Source organism: Passer montanus, unplaced genomic scaffold (genome assembly GCF_014805655.1).
Source record: "Passer montanus isolate IOZ18808 unplaced genomic scaffold, ASM1480565v1 scaffold29, whole genome shotgun sequence".
NCBI classification, from domain to species: domain Eukaryota; kingdom Metazoa; phylum Chordata; class Aves; order Passeriformes; family Passeridae; genus Passer; species Passer montanus.
In genome coordinates this window covers 4299571-4312940 of record NW_024367596.1, presented here as the reverse complement: position 1 = coordinate 4312940, position 13370 = coordinate 4299571, and the positions used below count along the sequence as shown (strand labels likewise).

The window sequence follows — 13370 nt, the reverse complement described above, 5'->3', positions numbered from 1 at the left end:
CTCTCTTGCTTTGTTCTCTCCTGACACTGAGTGCCACAGATCTCTGTGCTGACTTTTTCCTTGCTCAGTGCAGCCAGCACTGCTGAGCCACCTTGACTCACAGCTCTCCAGTGATGCTGAACGGGGCAGTGTGTGAGCCCAGCCCCACGAGCTGAAGGAAGCCGTGTTGCAATGCAATTGGGAACCCACCTTAGATTTCCAAGTTTGATTTTAGGTGTGAAGCACATCGACTCACTCTGTTTTGTTAAGGTGTTGGTGAGCCAAGTCACAGTAAACCCAGTGTAAACGAGCTGAGCCAGTGTGTTACAGGTGTGCTCATAAAGGCAGGTGCTGCTCTGGTGGAGAATGTGATGCTTCAATACTGTACTGCCAGAGTAGGGGACAGAGGCTGCCTCTGAACCAGCAGCCATCAAACTTGGGTTATTTATCTCATCTACATTTAAGGACTGTGGTTCAGTTCTTTGCGATTTAAAGAAATAAAAATTAAAATCATTTAAGGAAGAAAAATATCCTAATAACCATGCTGAAGTCTTGCTGTAGATATAGAAGTGGAATCAGTGAGTTTGCTGGAAGAAATCACCAAGATCTCCCTGTACAGCCGCAGCAGTGAGAGCTGCAGTGCTGCAGACAGATTTTGGGCGTTTCACCAGCACTCAGGGCTGGGTTATAGCTGGAACCTGCTGAGAATTTTGCTTATCTGCATGCCAGTTCAATGCTTCTGCAAGCACAAAAAATTTCTTTCTCGCTAAAAAATCTGCTCCTTGCATATTAAAAAGGGCATATAGGAAGTAACACGATGAATGCAGCACGTATAGGGGAGGACAGCTCGGATCCAAACAGCACCGGACTGTAATTATTGGGCTGTCTTATGCTGAAAAAAAGCATCGCATGTACAATTAATAACTGTTAATTTGCACAGGCTTTTTCAGTCTGTTTCCCTGGTCAAACGCAGTTTCTCGGTGACGGTGGGGAGCCCTGGCTTCTCCCTCCCGGAGTGTCCGGGCACGAAGGGGAGAACCGTGTTCCCTGTGGAAGCGGCGCTCGCAGCAACCTCAACTCCCCGGCACACGCCGCAAAGTTGGGCTGAAATAACCGAGTTATTCCCCTTTAGCTCACTCTGCGCTTCCCTCGGCTCCTCACGCCCACCGGGGCGGGGCGGGGTGCCCGTTCCTCCCCCAGTCCGTGTCCCGGTCCCGGGAGCGGCCGCGGTGCCCTCAGCGGGGCGGGCCCGGGGGCCGGGCCTGGGCAGCGCGCCCAGAGCCAGCGGGCGGGGCCGGTGTAGGGAGGTTCCTTGGGGCTGCTTCTCCGCTGCTGGTGCCCCGCGAGAGGGACGGCACCCGGCTGGCTCTGACGGCACCCGGCTGGCTCTGACGGCACCATGGGGCACCCGCGGCCGCGGGGGCCGGAGGTGGGTGCGGGCGGGAGCGGCCGCGGGGCTGCCCCGGAGCGGGCGCCCGGCCCGGGGCACTGCGGCGACTTGAGCGCAGCGCGTCTGTTTTCAAGTGAATGCCCTGCCCGGGCTCTTTGCTGGGGCAGACCTTGCTGCGGGGAGGTGTTTGTCGCCTGTCGGACACGCTCGGGATGGTTCACGCGTTTTCCGTGCTGTGAAATGGGTGGGTTTGGGTCGGGGCGGTCCTGCCCTGTGGTCAGCGCGGGCCGCTGGGGTGGGAAGCTCGGCGATGCGGTGAACTTCGGTGTCCCCGGCACGGGTGAGGCCGTGACCCTGCCACGTCCCTTCCGCACCCGCCGTTCTGGGGTTATGGGAAAGCTCTGAGAGTTACTGAAGGTACTGACACAACCCGTTCTGCCGAGCTGCTGGGTGGGTTTCTTGCAGCGGAAGCCTTTTCTGCCTGTTGCTGGTTTTCTTCATTTGGCGTGATGCTCTCTAGAAATCTTCAGCCCCAAGGTGCCTCTGGTCCGAGCTGGACCGTGGTTCAAGTCAGTGCAGCTCCATTGGTTTGGAAGCGATTCCCGGGCTGACAGGGCTCTCTGCGCCCAGGACAATGCCCACTGTGTGCCCAGGTCTGCGTGATCCCCACATCCCTCCTTTCAGTAAATCTGCACCATGCCTCTCCAGCCAGGCTGTCTGGGGACAGGCACCGCCACTTGGACTGGGTGGATGAAGCTCTGCTGATTTGGCATTGGTGGAAGATGGTAAGTGTGGATGTCATGGCAAAGCTGGCGTGGCTGCTGGGACAAAAGCTCCCTGTTTGCGTATGGCATTGAGTTTCAAGCTGCCTGTGTTTGCAGCTCGAAGGGTGGGAGCTGTCTATCGAGTGTCTTTAATCACTCAAGAATTCGTGTTTTCCCTCCTGTGCTGCCTTTACCATTTGATAAGTGTGAGCTCATGCCAGAGGCTCACAGGTCACCAGGGAACTTAATTTCCTCATGATGCTCACAGGAGCGTTAGCCCTGTGCCTTGGGTCTCATGGCCACATCCTGCCCAGTTTAGGCAGAAGTTGGAAAGCTCTGAGTTTGAGTCTGTGGGCTCCCCTTCCTTTGCTGCTTGAGAGCCCTTTTCTCAGGGTCACTGTTACCTTGTGGTGCTGAGCACTCTTCAGCGATGCTGGGATCCCCGATCCAGGCTTGTGGGGTTACTGCAGAGATGCCCCCAACGATCCCCCCTGTGCACATGCCCTACCCTTGCCTGTGGCAGAAAGAGGCCCTTCCTCCTGTCCTTCTGCCATGAGAGGTAGCACTAAGCCTGTAAAGTCAGATTTTTTGCAGTGGGAAAGTGTGTCTGGCCTCCCCCGGGCCTGGGGATGCAGCGCGTGGGTGACATCCCATGGTGTCCCCATCACTCATCTTGGTGCCAGGTTTGCTGGCTGGGATACTGAGCCCTGGATCTGCCCTCCCCTCCAGAGAGGAGGCCAGCCCCAAGCTTGGTCAGAGCTCCCTGTGGGACAGGGCCAAGGGCAGATCCCTCTGAAAAACCTGTTAAAATTTACAGAGATTGCTGTGGACTCTGCTTCAGCCGATTGAATGCAAGTTTATTGAGAGGTACAGTGATTGAATTTGGTTTTGCCAAGATTTGACTTTCCTAAGAAGAGAAGATTGTAGAGGTTCACTTACATACTCATTTGCGTTTTTTGCTTTATCTTGATACATAGAACATCATTCTTTTCGGGATTATTGAAAACTAGTGCCTGAGGCTCTGATCTTCCTGGAAAAGACTTACTAAATTCATGTTTCCTGGTGGCCATGATGCTCTTCTTATTTTGAGAGGCTTGAACTCCCCCCACAGAAAATGCTTTTGTTGACAGGTGCCTCCTGAGCTCTCTCAGCTAAGAGAGTGTGCTGGTGTCAGAATTGCATGTTCTTTAAACTGCTGATGATGCTATTTCATGTGTGTGAATGAAATTATAAGTACTAGGTAGGTGATCATTGCTGGTGAAATTAATCTTTCACAAAGCGGGCTGCAATCTTGTGCCTGTTCTAGAAATTTTTTTTACTCTTTATAGTAGCAAAGTGTAAAGGGTTGTGTCATTTTGGCATTGTTGTTCCTGTAAATTAGGGAGTGTTCTTTAGACTGCAAGTGTGTCTGTGGTGGAGGAAAGATGTTTTAAGGGAGTGGGTTTTGTCTCCAGCAGTGATTTGAGAAATCTCTTACATGATTAAGTGAAATTTCAGCCAGTTGAACTTAGGTTTTACAGTTATTCCTTCTCTGAAAATGGATTTAAAGCAGGTTATCAAACCTTCAGGGAAAGAAATTTCAGGGGAATGCACTTAAATGTTGGCATTACCACAAGTGTTATTCCTTTAAATGGCATAATAAGGAAGATATCAGTTACTAATGTTCATAGACGCTTGTAGTTTTATCTTCTCTCTGTCTGTAGCCTGTGAATACATCAAAGGGGAAACTCAGGGACTGAAATTGCTGGAGTTTTGCAGGAAGCCATCGTGGTCCATGAGGAGAAGCACCTTTCTGATGCCTTTGTTGCAAACAGGTGGTTCCTTAATTTCATGGTGGAACAGCTATTTTGCAGCAAGTGATTTATAATAATAATAATAAAAAAGCTTTAGTGAGAATCAGCATTGGCCAGTAGCCCTATATCTGTGTGTAACAGAGCTGAAAAAGCAATTTGATTTTCTTCTGGAGTGTCTGATGCCGGCACCTGGTCTTGGCTAAGGGTGAGGAAGGAGGAGGGTGAGAGCAAACCTCTACATGCCTTTTCCTCCCATTGTCTGACTTGCAATTATTTGATGATGTGTTTTTAACTTGCTCTCACATGCCCTGTACCTTGGAGGCTCCTGCAGGGGCTGAGATTTGGTCATGATGATTTGCCTGACAGGAGTTGTGGCTCTGTCTTTTTTCCTTTCCCTTCCCAGCCTTTTTTTGGAAATTTTTTTTTTCCAAAATAAGGGCTTTTTCGGTCCATATTTAGGTTCTGTTTGCTGTGCTGCTTTTGCCCTCTGAGAGGTGGGATGTGTGTGCAGCTTGTGTGCAGCCTGGCTTCTTTGCACCCACCTATGCAGTGCCAGACCTCAGCTCTGCTGAGCTGCAGAACAGGGAGAGATAGTGTCAATTCAATTTTTTGTGTGTTTTAGATATATAAGTTTTTAACGGATATTTAGCCAGGTGCACCTACCCTGTCCCTCAGTTCCATGGACTTGTGATCATTTGATACATGTACATACCAGCTCTGCACGTACAGACACTGGAAGGCAGAAAGTGCTGGAGGGACTGATGGAAAACGCTCCGTTTGCAAGGTTTTATTTACAAAATATTTGCCATGTTGCTCCCTCACCTGCTTGACACAGGGTGTCCAGGGTGGCACAGGGCAGTCATGGTCCTTGTGACGGGATACTCACCCTGGCACCTCTGCAGGGGGGGAATAAACAGCAGTGAAATGTGGTTTTGAAGATCATTAATTTTATATTTATATATATATTTTTTGTCTTTGGAATTTAGAGTTTTCTCTGTTTCCATGCAGTAGCAGTGGGAGCGTCGTGTGCCATCACCACTGCCCCGAGCACTTTGCACATCCCTCGCTCCTCGTGCCCACGCGCTGTGCTGGCATTTAGTGATTTCTGGATCCTTCAAGCAGATAAACACCAGAACCTGGGGGTTTACATAACAAAGTGGGAGTGGGGCTGGTGTCTGTCAGACAGCTCCAGCCCCCAGGCACCCATCTGCTGGTGTGGGGAGAGGGGGAGAAGCTGTCTGGTGGCTGCTGCTCCCACACTGGACAGCTGGGATCCCAAAGGAGCTGGGATGGCACCAGGCAGAGAGGAAGCCACACACCCTAGAAGGGAGGCCAGTTTTGTCTCGGAGAATAAAACCTTCTATTTAAAAACAGTTGTGGCTCACACAGGTCTAAATAGATGCAGGTCAGGGCAATCTTGCTGTAAAAGGGTCAGGGAATGGGGATGGGCCAAGTGCCAGAGGATCTGCTGCTGCTGCAGCGAGCGTGGTATCAGCTCAGCAAGGGTGACAGCCTGCCCAGGGCTTGTTGCCAAAACAATATGTGGGGCTTTAATATCAAGGTAATTACCTGACCTAGTATTATTGGACTACCACGCTTGCTTGGATGCCAGTAAAAGTGTCTGAGTGTAGGGCTGGGTGGGAATGAACCCTGGCACTCAGGCTGTGCCCATCTGTGCCAGGTTGCACTGGAGCCGGTGTTGGCTGTGTGGTGTTTGTACCTTTGTGCTCTTTGGTTTTCTGCTATTTGTTTGCCCTTAAATCTTTCCTTTTGCTCCCTGGGGATACAGAGTGGACCACATTGAGCTCCATCAAATAAAATGGTGCTACATGTCCAGTAGGATTTGACAGTGAAGTAGCCAGTTTGCATTAGTTACCTTAGTGTAATAGCATTGGCCCTTCCTCCTCTATCCTGTTTTCTATGGCAGAGGAGGAGTAGATAAAATAAATTATTTTCTGCCCTAAGGAACTCACTATTTAGGGAGAAGGGCAGGTGTAATAAAAAGGTGAATAGTGGTGGGGTGCACATTTTGCAGAAGAGAAAGAGCATCCCTCCACTGTCTACCTCTGGAAAGCCTCTGGGAGGGGAGCTGCAGGGCTGAGGATGAGAAACCTCATCAGTATTGGCAGATTTACTTGACAGAAGGAGACTTTCTGTCTGGGTGGGGGAGTCCTGTGCACACTATACTGACAGCAGCAAGTATTCAGAATATTCATGGTGTTGAGATCTATTTTCCTGGCTTGCACCTGCTGGTGAAGAAAGAAGTAAACTGCATTTCCTGGATTGCATTTTTCAGGTCAGGCTGTGAGTGGGCCTGATTCCTGTCTTACATTTCTCTTTCTGCTGGTGCAGTGAGCCCTTGTGTGCAACCTTCACATGAGGGCTCTTTTTTGGGAGAAATAAGATAAACCTACTGATAAGCACTGGCAGCAAGATCCCAGTGAGCTGGGGGCACTTTACATCTTCTGCCCCAGGGCTGGGGAAGGTGGTCCTGGCACAGAGGGTCCTCTCTTCTCTGGGCAAGTGTTCCAGGGCACAGAGACAAAAGGCAGTGCCAGGCAGACAGTGTCCCACAGAGCAGTGCTCTGACAGCCTCTGTCCCAGCCTGTGCAAGTGGCTGATTCAGAGCCAGTTGCAGTTTCTGGTTGTCTGGCCATGCAAGAACATGCTTCTTTTTTCCCTCCAGGACCTGACAATGTTGTATCCCAGGGCTGTTCCTCACCACTCACTCACTCATCACTGAACCACTTCCTAGAAACTTCTAGTGTTTTACCAGCCAGACTTCTGGCAGGATTTTATTAATCAGAAATACTCATTTCTTGTTCTTCCTGCTTGTCTCTGGCCCACCCAGAAAACACCCGTTGGTGAGCACAGTGCTCAGTCTGTTGCATTGAGTCAGATGAACCTTCTCTCACCATCAGCTGGGCTGACTCCTGCTTGAAGCCTCCAGGAAACCCTCAGGCAGGGGGAAAACAAACCAGCAAGAGTAATTAATTGCACCTTTCCAACACTTTCAGTAGCTGAGGTGTTGTGGCCATGGCAGGACCTTGTAACTGCACCTCAACACCTGGCTAAAGCCAACCCTGCTGTTGGGGCTTTTCTTTATTAAAAAGGGAATGTTCTGACTCCCAACCAGCTTTGAATGTCACACACGAGAGATGGAACGATTGGATGGTTTGCACTTGTATTTTCTCTTTCAATTCAAGTAAGATGCAGTTAAATGATGCAGTTGACTTGGCATGAAGAACACAAATCTGCCTTACTTGTGGTTCTCTTGGGTGCACTGGGAAGCACTTGTGGCTGCTAGGGTCTTCAAGGGAGCTCAGCTGTCCTCCCTCTGTCACAGCTGAAGGGCTGCTGAAACAATTTGGAGAGCAGGCAGTGCATCATAGTCTTTTCAGAAAGAAGTACTTTGTTTTCTCATTTCTCTTTTGCTATTTATGTAGTCCCTGTGAGATGTTCTGAAGTATGTTTTTCCATGACTGAGGTTTCCTGCAAATTGATTTTTTTTTCTGTGTCCCACCCAGTGTTAAGTCTTACCAAGAAAGAAAAGTAGATGACTCATGGTGGCTTTGAAATCTCTGTGGTTAGACCTGATCTTGCAGACTTTTGGCAGCAGTTATGGCAAATGAGCCATTTTGTTCACCAGGAGAAAGAACTGGCAAGATGGGAACTGCTGTCTGAGCCTGTTTAGCCTTTTTTACTTCTCTCCCAAAACGATTGCATTTTTTCCTGCCAAACAGCTCTTTTTGTACATGCAGAAAACTCTCTGCAAACACTTTCTGGGTCCTGCTGCTCCAGAAGGTCATGACACTTGAAGGAAAAACAGTCTTTAATTTTTGCTTCATTATGTGCTGAGGTCTGGAGGGTTAAGCTTGTAAGTCATAATATTAATGCTCTGATTTCCTCTAGGAATTTGTGGGAAAAATACTGTAAAGGAGTTTCAACAAAAGGAGAATTAACTGCAGGGTGTCTGCCTTGGCCAGACACCCGTGTTGCTTGTCAGATTCTGGAGATCTGGGTGGGGGAGAGGAGAGAGGAGGCAGCTGAGGCTCGATTTGAGCTCTGAGACGAGCATCATCTTTCTCTGCCTGCCATCAGCAGGCTCCTGTGCAGGCTTGATCGAGGCATTGTTTCTCCCTTCTAGGAAAGTGGTTAAAAAAAAATTGTCCACAGCATCTATTTTGTTCTAAGCAAGCTGTCAGTATTGTCAATGTATGTAAATGAGATATTTTGCATAAATTTGCAGGTGTTTAGTTGTATTTAAGAAAGAAACATAAGGGAGCTATTCTGTTCCTGCAAGTTACTGCTTCATAACAGACAATTTCTTCTTAAATTTGCCTGGATTTGATCTTAGTCTGAAACCTCAGCCATCATCCCAGAATTATTTGAGAAATCAGAACCCAATTACTGTATATACTTATCCTTAATTCTGATCATGAATCAAACACTTTAAGGTATAGAAAAACTAACTTTTCACTAGCTTGAGTACCCTGTGTCCTAGATGCTGTCATGTAGGGTGTCCATGGGAGAGGCTGATTTGCAAAGCTGCCTGGAGCCCTCTGTGGAGTCTTGGGGACAGCATCACCTCTGCCCTCTGAGCTTGGTGTAATGGTTTCTCTTAGTTACCTCTGGGACTTCTCCAAGCCAACTGTTTTCTTCTTGTAAACAAGACATTCACAAATATTTTTTTTAGCTGGCCACAGAAAAGGAAAATGCACTTCTTGTGAGACCTTGGTGTTACTCTAAATCTCGGATGAAGCTGTGTGGGGACTGGTTGGAGATTTCTGGTTGTGAAAGGGAGGCTGAGGGCTGGTGTCTGCCCATGTTGGTGCTGGCTGTGCTGAGGAAAAGCAGCTGTTCTTGGAAACGTGGATCGGGAGCACACATGCACCTCCTGTTGTCACCTCTGTCACCTGATGTTGCTGATTTTTTGGGAATGATGCCTGATTGTATGACAGCCTTTTAGTGCTGGGTGTCCCAGCTCGATGGTGGGAGCTGCGGCCACTGAGCGCTGCAGCTTTGAGAGTAGACTGGAAAATAACTGAAGTCAAATCAGGACAGAGACATCAAATTCTCATGGAGCTGATCAGCCAGAATGCATCAAACACATTTAAAAGCGTTGCTAAATAAAACCTTAAAAATCACTAGGGAGTTCACTTTGGAAAGGTGCTGAATTAGGTTTGCATGTAGGAGTACAGGAGCGTTTTGGGGTCTGCACCTCATCATGGGGCTTTGCACTCGTGGCTGTGGCTCCAGCCTGTCAGTGACAGTGTTTTCAGGGTGGTGCAGGGTCCTGTTTGGGATGGGGAAGCAGCAGGATTCTGGCAGAGGAGCAGAGAGAGAAGCTGGGACATCCCCTTGCTGGGACAGCCTGGTGACCCCGTGGTGTCACAGTTCCTTTCACACCCATCCTGTACTTTGGGTTACCAAAGTCCTGGCACAGCGTGTGCACAGTCAGCAAAAGCTTGGCAGAAGTTGATATTCAGCCTGAGCAGTCACAGGGTTGGTTAACAGTGCCAGGAAGGATCAGCGTGGGAAGGCACCGTGCAGACACCTGTGTGGACCTGCATGTGGGTCCCAGCCCTGCACCTTGGAGCTGCCTCCAAGAGGGACATCAGAAAAACTGTGGTGGTGGTCTCCCTGCAGTGGTTGTCCCCAAAGCTGGTGGTGGCGTGGGGAAGCCACCCTGGGAGATGAGTACCTTGCACTCCCCAGGCAGGGGAGGGAGTTGGGCTTGGCTGCTCACGTGGGAGCATTTGAGTTCTGTGCTGTAGTGGGGACTACACTGACAGTAGGACTGTTTAGTGGGAGGGCTGCTTTCCTCCTCCATCGTGGCCCTCTGCTCCTGCCAACTGTTTGGTTTTTTTTAAGTGGAAGTTATTTGAAAAGTTCCATTAGGACAAACAAACTCCCAAAAGTCAAGATAATAGAAACAACATTTTATTGAAGTGTTAAATTTTTAGTTAAACTATTAGTAAAAATATGTGGTCTAAATCTGCTACTCCATGTTGCTGTGATACCTGCAGGAATTTCTTGTTTCTTTGAGCAGGTCACAAAAAAGGTCAACAAAATCACCTCTCTCTGCTGTCACATGATAAAAAGCAGAAAAAAAAAGAAGAAAAAGAAAAGTTGTGTTCTCACTTAATGTGAACAGTTCAATCAGCAGCAGGGTGGCAGCAGGGACAGGGACAGTGCTTTCACATGGAAAAAAGCAGAAAAAAAAAAGAAGAAGAAAAAGAAAAGTTGTGTTCCCACTTAATGTGAACAGTTCAATCAGCAGCAGGGTGGCAGCAGGGACAGGGACATTGACCTCCTGACACATACCTGTGCTTTTTGCTGTGATCTGGAGCTGCTGCCAGGAGCCAGTGCAGGGCTGGGATCCTGTTGCAGTTGCTGAATCCCTCCTGAATACAGGCTGCCGTGCTTTCCCTGGGATTAGCTTGGCTGGTAGGAGATATGTGAAGGTCTGTGTTTGCATTTATCAGCTGCCACCTAACCCCACTGTGGGAGGGAGAGAGGGATGGAGGTGTTGGGCTGCCTGCCAGCATGCCCGCTTGTCTCGGAGCTGCCGGAATTCCCTGCGGAAATGTGGCCTGGCAGGTGGCAGTTGCTGGAGCACACGTGGCACTGGGAGATACCAAAATAGTGTTGAGTGATGTACAGGACATCAGCCCTGTAGATATCTATACATTTAGGTCACAAAAATACCTGCTGTATTTGTGTGATGTGTTCAGCTATAGATAAGAGCTGCAGCCATGCATATCATCCTGTGAGCACCATGGTGCTCCCTGTTATCCCTGATCCTCGTGGAGATGGGCACTTTAAGGGTCCTGTGCATTATAGTATCACTTTGGCTAGCTCCTTGCTTTTAGGATTTCATATAAAGCTTTTGTGAGCTCTGTCTTGTGCCAAAATCTGTGTGTCTATCAGCACCCAGAAGTGCTGCATGGCACTTTTTTGGCCTTCCTGCTGTTTGCTATTTGCAGCAGGCAGTTTTCCAATCCCCTCTTTTCCATCAGCCCAGGACTCTATTGACCGCTCTGTTGCATCTTGGTTGTGTGGTTTGGGGATGCTGAGATGGAGCTGAATCCCAAGGTGCTGTCACATGGTTCCTTTGCCTGCCTGCAGCTATAGTGCTAGTGGGTCTCTGGGGGTGAGTAACCAGGTTCCAGAGGCTCTGGGCACCCCCTGTCCTGGTTTTCAGGGGTGTTATGTGCAGTGTTCCTGGGTTTAGGGCTGCAGGGTGTTTCCCATGGACCACATCAGGGAGTGCAGGACTGGTGGTGATCCCTGAAGGATGCACAGCCCGAGGTGTGACTGCTGTGTTTAAATACTCTTGTCCATGCCTGAGGAATCCAAAACAAGGTGATGAATTAGTATTTGTAGGGCCAGCCTTAATTACCAATAAATTACCTAATGATTGGCTTCCTAGGGAGGCTGCACTTCCTGTGGCAGCCCAGGGAGCAGGGATGGTGCTGCTGGGCAGGGGGAGATGGAGCCAGAGCAACCAGTACATCAGCATGAGATCAGCTACTGCCTGTCTGAGGATGCTTATGTTTTCCCTTTACTGTTCTGTAAAGCAAATGAAATGAGTCCTTGGGAGGTGCCTGACGCTTAGGCTGGGCCTGGGTGTGGGGACAGAGCAACACGGAGGGGCTTTCTGGCTGAAGCCGTGTTAGTCACCAGTGCCTTACCTCATCCTTTCCTTGACCTGCCTGGCTTCTCTGTGTCCTTTCCTCTAGCACAAGTGCTGTGGGATGGATGCTGCAGAGCCCTGGCTGGGGGCAGAATGGGCTCTGCCCAGTGTGGATAGAGCAGCAGGGACTTCCAAAGATGAACCTGTTGTTTCCAGGCCATCCCAGCCTTGAAGCGTCTCGTGCCCTGTTGCAAGCAGGCTCTGTGGGTTCCTGTGACTTTGCTGTTCCTGTGCAGGCTGGTGGCTTGGCAATAAGCCTCACATGGCAAGGACTGTGGAAATCAATAATGCAGAGCCAGGGAACAGCGCTGCAGGAAGCACTAATTGGTCTCTGCTTTTAGAGGTGTTGCTATTAAATGTGGGCACTTAGTGGGGATAATTGTTTTGGAAACAGTATTTTAAAATATTTTGGTTTTATCAGGATTGGGCTAAAGATAAGCAAATTAGGTCTGGATGATGTTTCAATGTGTCTATTGTTGATCTGGATTTTTATTTCAATTCTCTAGCTCCCAGTCTTTCCAGGGTAGGAGCAATGCTTTGGTTCTTATTCAAGGACTGTTTTGTGTGTTTTAAAAAACAAACCCTAATCCTTTTGCACTGCCCCTGCAGTGTGAGCATCCAGAAGGACAGATTTTCAGGAGGGGTCTGCATTTGCTGTTGCTGCCTGTTGGCTCCTCTGGCTGCATTTTTTCCATGTACTGAGCTGAAGAACAGGGATAAGGCATTGCTGAGCATTTTTCAACCCTACTGTCTTTTAGTTTTATAGTTAGGAAATGTAACATGCCACCTACAAGAGCCCTGGGTTTTTGATTAAATATTGAGGAAAACATAAAATCAATGTGTGTCTGTTTTGCTTGGTGTGAGTATGAGGATTTTTCCTGGGCTGGAAAAGCAGGATGCTCTTTGCAGGTGCTGGCAGGGATCCTGAGCACAGGGAACACTTCCTAAGTGTGGTGGAGGGCTGACCCCTGCCCAGGGCTGTGGAAGGAAGGTGTGCCAGGGCATAAATCTGGGATGCTGACAAGCCCACCTTCTCCTGGGGGAGGCAAATAACTCCTCAAAAATGGCTCTTATCAGATGAGAGTATTTCTCCAACACGGAGTGGTCCAAAGCTAATTTTAGGTTTAAAATGGGAAGAATTAGGAAATATTTACGTGCAAAGAGTCATCACCACTAGACAGAGCAAAAAGCTGTTGAGGACATTGTGCATGGGAATTCCTTGGAATTTCATTTGGGCTCTTGGTGTTCCTATTGCACCCAGACCCCTGGCAGCAGCAGGAGGAGAGAGAGAATTCACTGCTCCGATTCTTTGGGGTTTGTTTTGGTTGTTTGTTTGTTTGTTTTCTGTTTAATGACCCCATTTCACTGCTCTGTTTTGGCCTGAGCCTGCCTGTGCTGCTCCAGGCAGCCTGGGAGGTTTTTGTGTGTTCCACCATGGGCGCTGCCTGCAGGAGAAAACCAAGCATGGGAACAGAGGTCACTTGTCACAGCCCTTGCCAAAAGGTCACTGTAGTGGGAGAGATGTCATGAGAACAGGAATGAGATCATTTTCAGGGATTATAGTGTTTCTCACCGTAGGGATAAGAGTTGATACAGAGCATCAAATCCTGGGAGGCATTAGCAGGAAAAGTCTGTTTTTCCTGGATGTATTTTCTCTTCTCTGCTTACCATTTTTTCCAAATTACATTTTTCTGGATTTCATAGCTCTTTGTGGTACTTTTCAGAACCTCATTAAGGAGCTGTGA

At 48.8% G+C, this 13370-nt stretch overlaps 1 protein-coding gene across 1 annotated transcript in view; it reads left to right on the top strand.

Annotated features, from left to right (window-relative positions):
- Positions 1–1230: 1230 nt before the first annotated feature.
- Positions 1231–13370, top strand: part of PLD1 (phospholipase D1) — a 61347-nt gene continuing 49207 nt past the window's right edge. Inside the window, exon 1 of the mRNA XM_039713533.1 lies at positions 1231–1408. The gene's annotated coding sequence lies outside the window, so the exon portion shown is untranslated. The remainder of the gene's footprint in view (positions 1409–13370) is intronic.